This window comes from Phyllobates terribilis, unplaced genomic scaffold (assembly GCF_046119375.1).
Source record: "Phyllobates terribilis strain yellow unplaced genomic scaffold, ASM4611937v1 Scaffold_83__1_contigs__length_6671269, whole genome shotgun sequence".
NCBI lineage: Eukaryota > Metazoa > Chordata > Amphibia > Anura > Dendrobatidae > Phyllobates > Phyllobates terribilis.
In genome coordinates, this window is record NW_027362843.1 from 2,915,528 (window position 1) to 2,925,260 (window position 9,733).

Consider the following 9,733-nt stretch of genomic DNA (forward strand, 5'->3'; position numbering starts at 1 on the left):
ATTGTATTTATGTTGTTTTATCCTATGCTTTATTAAATTGTATTTATGTTATTTTGACCTATGCTTTACTAAATTGTATTTATGTTGTTTTATCCTGTGCTTTATTAAATTGTATTTATGTTGTTTTAACCTATGCTTTATTAAATTGTATTTATGTTGTTTTATCCTATTCTTTATTAAATCGTATTTATGTTGTTTTAACCTATGCTTTATTAAATTGTATTCATGTTGTTTTATCTTATGCTTTATTAAATTGTGTTTATGTTGTTTTATCCTATGCTTTATTAAATTGAATTTATGTTGTTTTATCCTATGCTTTATTATATTGTATTTAATTTGTTTTATCCTAAGCTTTATTAAATTGTATTTATGTTGTTTTATCCTATGCTTTATTAAATTGTATTTATGTTATTTTGACCTATGCTTTACTAAATTGTATTTATGTTGTTGTATCCTTTGCTTTATTAAATTGTATCTATGTTGTTTTATCCTGTGCTTTATTAAATTGTATTTATGTGGTTTTATCCTATGCTTTATTAAATAGTATTTATGTTGTTTAATCCTATGCTTTATTAAATTGTATTTTTTGTTGTTTTATCCTATGATTTATTAAATTGTATTTATGTTGTTTTATCCTATGCTTTATTAAATTGTATTTATGTTGTTTTATCCTATGCTTTATAAATTGTATTTATGTTGTTTTATCCTATGCTCTATTAAATTGTATTTATGTTGTTTTATCCTATGCTTTATTAAATTGTATTCATGTTGTTTTATCTTATGCTTTATTAAATTGTATTTATGTTGTTTTATCCTATGCTTTATTAAATTGAATTTATGTTGTTTTATCCTATGCTTTATTATATTGTATTTAATTTGTTTTATCCTATGCTTTATTAAATTGTATTTATGTAGTTTTAGCCTATGCTTTATTAAATTGTATTTATGTTGTTTTATCCTATGCTTTATTAAATTGTATTAATGTTGTTTTATCCTATGCTTTATTAAATTGTATTTATGTTGTTTTATCCTATGCTTTATAAATTGTATTTATGTTGTTTTATCCTATCCTTTATTAAATTGTATTTATGTTGTTTTATCCTATGCTTTATTAAATTTTATTTATTTTGTTTTATCCTGTGCTTTATTAAATTGTATTTATGTTGTTTTAACCTATGCTTTATTAAATTGTATTTATGTTGTTTTATCCTATGCTTTATTAAATTGTATTCATGTTGTTTTATCCTATGCTTTATTAAATTGTATTTATGCTGTTTTATCCTATGCTTTATTAACTTGTATTTATGTTGTTTTAACCTATGCTTTATTGAATTGTATTTATGTTGTTTTGTCCTATGCTTTATTAAATTGTATTTATGTTGTTTTAACCTATGCTTAATTAAATTGTATTTTTGTTGTTTTATCCTATGCTTTATTAAATTGTATTTATATTGTTTTATCCTATGCTTTATTAAATTGTATTTATGTTGTTTTATCCTATGCTTTATTAAATTTTTATTTATGTTGTTTTATCCTATGCTTTATTAAATTTTATTTATGTTGTTTTATCCTATGCTTTATTAAATTGTATTTATGTTGTTTTATCCTATGCTTTATTAAATTGTATTTATGTTGTTTTAACCTATGCTTTATTAAATTGTATTTATGTTGTTTTATCCTATGCTTTATTAAATTGTATTTATGTTATTTTGACCTATGCTTTACTAAATTGTATTTATGTTGTTTTATCCTATGCTTTATTAAATAGTATTTATGTTGTTTAATCCTATGCTTTATTAAATTGTATTTTTTGTTGTTTTATCCTATGATTTATTAAATTGTATTTATGTTGTTTTATCCTATGCTTTATTAAATTGTATTTATGTTGTTTTATCCTATGCTTTATAAATTGTATTTATGTTGTTTTATCCTATGCTCTATTAAATTGTATTTATGTTGTTTTATCCTATGCTTTATTAAATTGTATTCATGTTGTTTTATCTTATGCTTTATTAAATTGTATTTATGTTGTTTTAACCTATGCTTTATTAAATTTTATTTATGTTGTTTTATCCTATGCTTTATTAAATTGTATTTATGTTGTTTTATCCTATGCTTTATTAAATTGTATTTATGTTGTTTTATCCTATGCTTTATTAAATTTTTATTTATGTTGTTTTATCCTATGCTTTATTAAATTTTATTTATGTTGTTTTATCCTATGCTTTATTAAATTGTATTTATGTTGTTTTATCCTATGCTTTATTAAATTGTATTTATGTTGTTTTAACCTATGCTTTATTAAATTGTATTTATGTTGTTTTATCCTATGCTTTATTAAATTGTATTTATGTTATTTTGACCTATGCTTTACTAAATTGTATTTATGTTGTTGTATCCTATGCTTTATTAAATTGTATTTATGTTGTTTCAACCTATGCTTTATTAAATTGTATTTATGTTGTTTTATCCTATGCTTTATTAAATTGTATTCATGTTGTTTTATCCTATGCTTTATTAAATTGTATTTATGTTGTTTTATCCTATGCTTTATTAACTTGTATTTATGTTGTTTTAACCTATGCTTTATTGAATTGTATTTATGTTGTTTTGTCCTATGCTTTATTAAATTGTATTTATGTTGTTTTAACCTATGCTTAATTAAATTGAATTTTTGTTGTTTTATCCTATGCTTTATTAAATTGTATTTATGTTGTTTTATCCTATGCTTTATTAAATTGTATTTATGTTGTTTTATCCTATGCTTTATTAAATTTGTATTTATGTTGTTTTATCCTATGCTTTATTAAATTTTATTTATGTTGTTTTATCCTATGCTTTATTAAATTGTATTTATGTTGTTTTATCCTATGCTTTATTAAATTGTATTTATGTTGTTTTAACCTATGCTTTATTAAATTGTATTTATGTTGTTTTATCCCATGCTTTATTAAATTGTATTTATGTTATTTTGACCTATGCTTTACTAAATTGTATTTATGTTGTTGTATCCTATGCTTTATTAAATTGTATTTATGTTGTTTTATCCTGTGCTTTATTAAATTGTATTTATGTGGTTTTATCCTATGCTTTATTAAATTGTATTTATGTTGTTTTAACCTTTGCTTTATTAAATTGTATTTATGTTGTTTTGTCCTATGCTTTATTAAATTGTATTTATGTTGTTTTAACCTATGCTTTATTAAATTGTATTTATGTTGTTTTATCCTATGCTTTATTAAATTGTATTCATGTTGTTTTATCCTATGCTTTATTAAATTGTATTTATGTTGTTTTATCCTATGCTTTATTAACTTGTATTTATGTTGTTTTAACCTATGCTTTATTGAATTGTATTTATGTTGTTTTGTCCTATGCTTTATTAAATTGTATTTATGTTGTTTTAACCTATGCTTAATTAAATTGCATTTATGTTGTTTTATCCTATGCTTTATTAAATTGAATTTATGTTGTTTTATCCTATGCTTTATTAAATGTTATTTATGTTGTTTTATCCTATGCTTTATTAAATTGTATTTATGTTGTTTTATCCTATGCTTTATTAAATTGTATTTATGTTATTTTGACCTATGCTTTACTAAATTGTATTTATGTTGTTGTATCCTTTGCTTTATTAAATTGTATCTATGTTGTTTTATCCTGTGCTTTATTAAATTGTATTTATGTGGTTTTATCCTATGCTTTATTAAATAGTATTTATGTTGTTTAATCCTATGCTTCATTAAATTGTATTTATGTTGTTTTATCCTATGATTTATTAAATTGTATTTATGTTGTTTTATCCTATGCTTTATTAAATTGTATTTATGTTGTTTTATCCTATGCTTTATAAATTGTATTTATGTTGTTTTATCCTATGCTCTATTAAATTGTATTTATGTTGTTTTATCCTATGCTTTATTAAATTGTATTCATGTTGTTTTACCTTATGCTTTATTAAATTGTATTTATGTTGTTTTATCCTATGCTTTATTAAATTGAATTTATGTTGTTTTATCCTATGCTTTATTATATTGTATTTAATTTGTTTTATCCTATGCTTTATTAAATTGTATTTATGTAGTTTTAGCCTATGCTTTATTAAATTGTATTTATGTTGTTTTATCCTATGCTTTATTAAATTGTATTAATGTTGTTTTATCCTATGCTTTATTAAATTGTATTTATGTTGTTTTATCCTATGCTTTATAAATTGTATTTATGTTGTTTTATCCTATGCTTTATTAAATTGTATTTATGTTGTTTTGTCCTATGCTTTATTAAATTGTATTTATGTTGTTTTAACCTATGCTTTATTAAATTGTATTTATGTTGTTTTATCCTATGCTTTATTAAAATGTATTTATGTAGTTTTATCCTATGCTTTCTTAAATGGTATTTATGTTGTTTTAACCTATGCTTTATTAAATTGTATTCATGTTGTTTTATCTTATGCTTTACTAAATTATATTCATGTTGTTTTAACCTATGCTTTATTAAATTGTATTTATGTTGTTTATCCTATGTTTCATTAAATTGTATTTATGTTGTTTTATCCTATGCTTTATTAAATTGTATTTATGTTGTTTTATCCTATGCTTTATAAATTGTATTTATGTTGTTTTATCCTATGCTCTATTAAATTGTATTTATGTTGTTTTATCCTATGCTTTATTAAATTGTATTCATGTTGTTTTACCTTATGCTTTATTAAATTGTATTTATGTTGTTTTATCCTATGCTTTATTAAATTGAATTTATGTTATTTTATCCTATGCTTTATTATATTGTATTTAATTTGTTTTATCCTATGCTTTATTAAATTGTATTTATGTAGTTTTAGCCTATGCTTTATTAAATTGTATTTATGTTGTTTTATCCTATGCTTTATTAAATTGTATTAATGTTGTTTTATCCTATGCTTTATTAAATTGTATTTATGTTGTTTTATCCTATGCTTTATAAATTGTATTTATGTTGTTTTATCCTATGCTTTATTAAATTGTATTTATGTTGTTTTGTCCTATGCTTTATTAAATTGTATTTATGTTGTTTTAACCTATGCTTTATTAAATTGTATTATGTTGTTTTATCCTATGCTTTATTAAAATGTATTTATGTAGTTTTATCCTATGCTTTCTTAAATGGTATTTATGTTGTTTTAACCTATGCTTTATTAAATTGTATTCATGTTGTTTTATCTTATGCTTTACTAAATTATATTCATGTTGTTTTAACCTATGCTTTATTAAATTGTATTTATGTTGTTTATCCTATGTTTCATTAAATTGTATTTATGTTGTTTTATCCTATGCTTTATTAAATTGTATTTATGTTGTTTTGTCCTATGCTTTATTAAATTGTATTTCTGTGGTTTTATCCTATGCTTTATTAAATTGCATTTATGTTGTTTTAAACTATGCTTTATTAAATTGTATTTATGTTGTTTTGTCCTATGCTTTATTAAATTGTATTTATGTTGTTTTAACCTATGCTTTACTAAATTTTATTTATGTTGTTTTATCCTATGCTTTATTAAATTGTATTTATGTTGTTTTATCCTATGCTTTATTAAATTGTATTTATGTTGTTTCATCCTATGCTTTATTAAATTGTATTTATGTTGTTTTGTCCTATGTTTATTAAATTGTATTTATGTTGTTTTAACCTATGCTTTACTAAATTTTATTTATGTTGTTTTATCCTATGCTTTATTAAATTGTTTTTATGTTGTTTTATCCTATGCTTTATTAAATTGTATTTATGTTGTTTTATCCAATGCTTTATTAAATTGTATTTATGTTGTTTTATCCTATGCTTTATTAAATTGTATTTATGTTGTTTTATCCTATGCTTTATTAAATTTTATTTATGTTGTTTTATCCTATGCTTTATTAAATTGTATTTATGTTGTTTTATCCTATGCTTTATTAAATTGTATTTATGTTGTTTTAACCTATGCTTTATTAAATTGTATTTATGTTGTTTTATCCTATGCTTTAGTAAATTGTATTTATGTTGTTTTATCCTATGCTTTATTATATTGTATTTAATTTGTTTTATCCTAAGCTTTATTAAATTGTATTTATGTAGTTTTAGCCTATGCTTTATTAAATTTTATTTATGTTGTTTATCCTATGCTTTATTAAATTGTATTTATGTTGTTTATCCTATGTTTCATTAAATTGTATATATGTTGTTTTATCCTATGCTTTATTAAATTGTATTTATGTTGTTTTATCCTATGCTTTATTAAATTGTAATTCTGTGGTTTTATCCTATGCTTTATTAAATTGTATTTATGTTGTTTTAAACTATGCTTTATTAAATTGTTTTTATGTTGTTTTATCCTATGCTTTATTAAATTGTAATTCTGTGGTTTTATCCTATGCTTTATTAAATTGTATTTATGTTGTTTTAAACTATGCTTTATTAAATTGTTTTTATGTTGTTTTGTCCTATGCTTTATTAAATTGTATTTATGTTATTTTAACTTATGCTTTATTAAATTTTATTTATGTTGTTTTATCCTATGCTTTATTAAATTGTATTTATGTTGTTTTATCCTATGCTTTATTAAATTGTATTTATGTTGTTTTATCCTATGCTTTATTAAATTGTATTTATGTTGTTTTATCCTATGCTTTATTAAATTGTATTTATGTTGTTTTATCCTATGCTTTATTAAATTTTATTTATGTTGTTTTATCCTATGCTTTATTAAATTGTATTTATGTTGTTTTATCCTATGCTTTATTAAATTGTATTTATGTTGTTTTAACCTATGCTTTATTAAATTGTATTTATGTTGTTTTATCATGAGCTTTATTAAATTGTATTTATGTTGTTTTATCATATGCTTTATTAAATTGTATTTATGTTGTTTTATCATATGCTTTATTAAATTGTATTTATGTTGTTTTATCCTATGCTTTATTAAATTTTTATTTATGTTGTTTTATCCTATGCTTTATTAAATTTTATTTATGTTGTTTTATCCTATGCTTTATTAAATTGTATTTATGTTGTTTTATCCTATGCTTTATTAAATTGTATTTATGTTGTTTTAACCTATGCTTTATTAAATTGTATTTATGTTGTTTTATCCTATGCTTTATTAAATTGTATTTATGTTATTTTGACCTATGCTTTACTAAATTGTATTTATGTTGTTGTATCCTATGCTTTATTAAATTGTATTTATGTTGTTTTAACCTATGCTTTATTAAATTGTATTTATGTTGTTTTATCCTATGCTTTATTAAATTGTATTCATGTTGTTTTATCCTATGCTTTATTAAATTGTATTTATGTTGTTTTATCCTATGCTTTATTAACTTGTATTTATGTTGTTTTAACCTATGCTTTATTGAATTGTATTTATGTTGTTTTGTCCTATGCTTTATTAAATTGTATTTATGTTGTTTTAACCTATGCTTAATTAAATTGAATTTTTGTTGTTTTATCCTATGCTTTATTAAATTGTATTTATGTTGTTTTATCCTATGCTTTATTAAATTGTATTTATGTTGTTTTATCCTATGCTTTATTAAATTTGTATTTATGTTGTTTTATCCTATGCTTTATTAAATTTTATTTATGTTGTTTTTTCCTATGCTTTATTAAATTGTATTTATGTTGTTTTATCCTATGCTTTATTAAATTGTATTTATGTTGTTTTAACCTATGCTTTATTAAATTGTATTTATGTTGTTTTATCCTATGCTTTATTAAATTGTATTTATGTTATTTTGACCTATGCTTTACTAAATTGTATTTATGTTGTTGTATCCTATGCTTTATTAAATTGTATTTATGTTGTTTTATCCTGTGCTTTATTAAATTGTATTTATGTGGTTTTATCCTATGCTTTATTAAATTGTATTTATGTTGTTTTAACCTATGCTTTATTAAATTGTATTTATGTTGTTTTGTCCTATGCTTTATTAAATTGTATTTATGTTGTTTTAACCTATGCTTTATTAAATTGTATTTATGTTGTTTTATCCTATGCTTTATTAAATTGTATTCATGTTGTTTTATCCTATGCTTTATTAAATTGTATTTATGTTGTTTTATCCTATGCTTTATTAACTTGTATTTATGTTGTTTTAACCTATGCTTTATTGAATTGTATTTATGTTGTTTTGTCCTATGCTTTATTAAATTGTATTTATGTTGTTTTAACCTATGCTTAATTAAATTGCATTTATGTTGTTTTATCCTATGCTTTATTAAATTGAATTTATGTTGTTTTATCCTATGCTTTATTAAATGTTATTTATGTTGTTTTATCCTATGCTTTATTAAATTGTATTTATGTTGTTTTATCCTATGCTTTATTAAATTGTATTTATGTTATTTTGACCTATGCTTTACTAAATTGTATTTATGTTGTTGTATCCTTTGCTTTATTAAATTGTATCTATGTTGTTTTATCCTGTGCTTTATTAAATTGTATTTATGTGGTTTTATCCTATGCTTTATTAAATAGTGTTTATGTTGTTTAATCCTATGCTTTATTAAATTGTATTTATGTTTTTTTATCCTATGATTTATTAAATTGTATTTATGTTGTTTTATCCTATGCTTTATTAAATTGTATTTATGTTGTTTTATCCTATGCTTTATAAATTGTATTTATGTTGTTTTATCCTATGCTCTATTAAATTGTATTTATGTTGTTTTATCCTATGCTTTATTAAATTGTATTCATGTTGTTTTATCTTATGCTTTATTAAATTGTATTTATGTTGTTTTATCCTATGCTTTATTAAATTGAATTTATGTTGTTTTATCCTATGCTTTATTATATTGTATTTAATTTGTTTTATCCTATGCTTTATTAAATTGTATTTATGTAGTTTTAGCCTATGCTTTATTAAATTGTATTTATGTTGTTTTATCCTATGCTTTATTAAATTGTATTAATGTTGTTTTATCCTATGCTTTATTAAATTGTATTTATGTTGTTTTATCCTATGCTTTATAAATTGTATTTATGTTGTTTTATCCTATGCTTTATTAAATTGTATTTATGTTGTTTTGTCCTTTGCTTTATTAAATTGTATTTATGTTATTTTAACCTATGCTTTATTAAATTGTATTAATGTTGTTTTATCCTATGCTTTATTAAAATGTATTTATGTAGTTTTATCCTATGCTTTCTTAAATGGTATTTATGTTGTTTTAACCTATGCTTTATTAAATTGTATTCATGTTGTTTTATCTTATGCTTTACTAAATTATATTCATGTTGTTTTAACCTATGCTTTATTAAATTGTATTTATGTTGTTTATCCTATGTTTCATTAAATTGTATTTATGTTGTTTTATCCTATGCTTTATTAAATTGTATTTATGTTGTTTTGTCCTATGCTTTATTAAATTGTATTTCTGTGGTTTTATCCTATGCTTTATTAAATTGCATTTATGTTGTTTTAAACTATGCTTTATTAAATTGTATTTATGTTATTTTGACCTATGCTTTACTAAATTGTATTTATGTTGTTGTATCCTATGCTTTATTAAATTGTATTTATGTTGTTTTAACCTATGCTTTATTAAATTGTATTTATGTTGTTTTATCCTATGCTTTATTAAATTGTATTCATGTTGTTTTATCCTATGCTTTATTAAATTGTATTTATGTTGTTTTATCCTATGCTTTATTAACTTGTATTTATGTTGTTTTAACCTATGCTTTATTGAATTGTATTTATGTTGTTTTGTC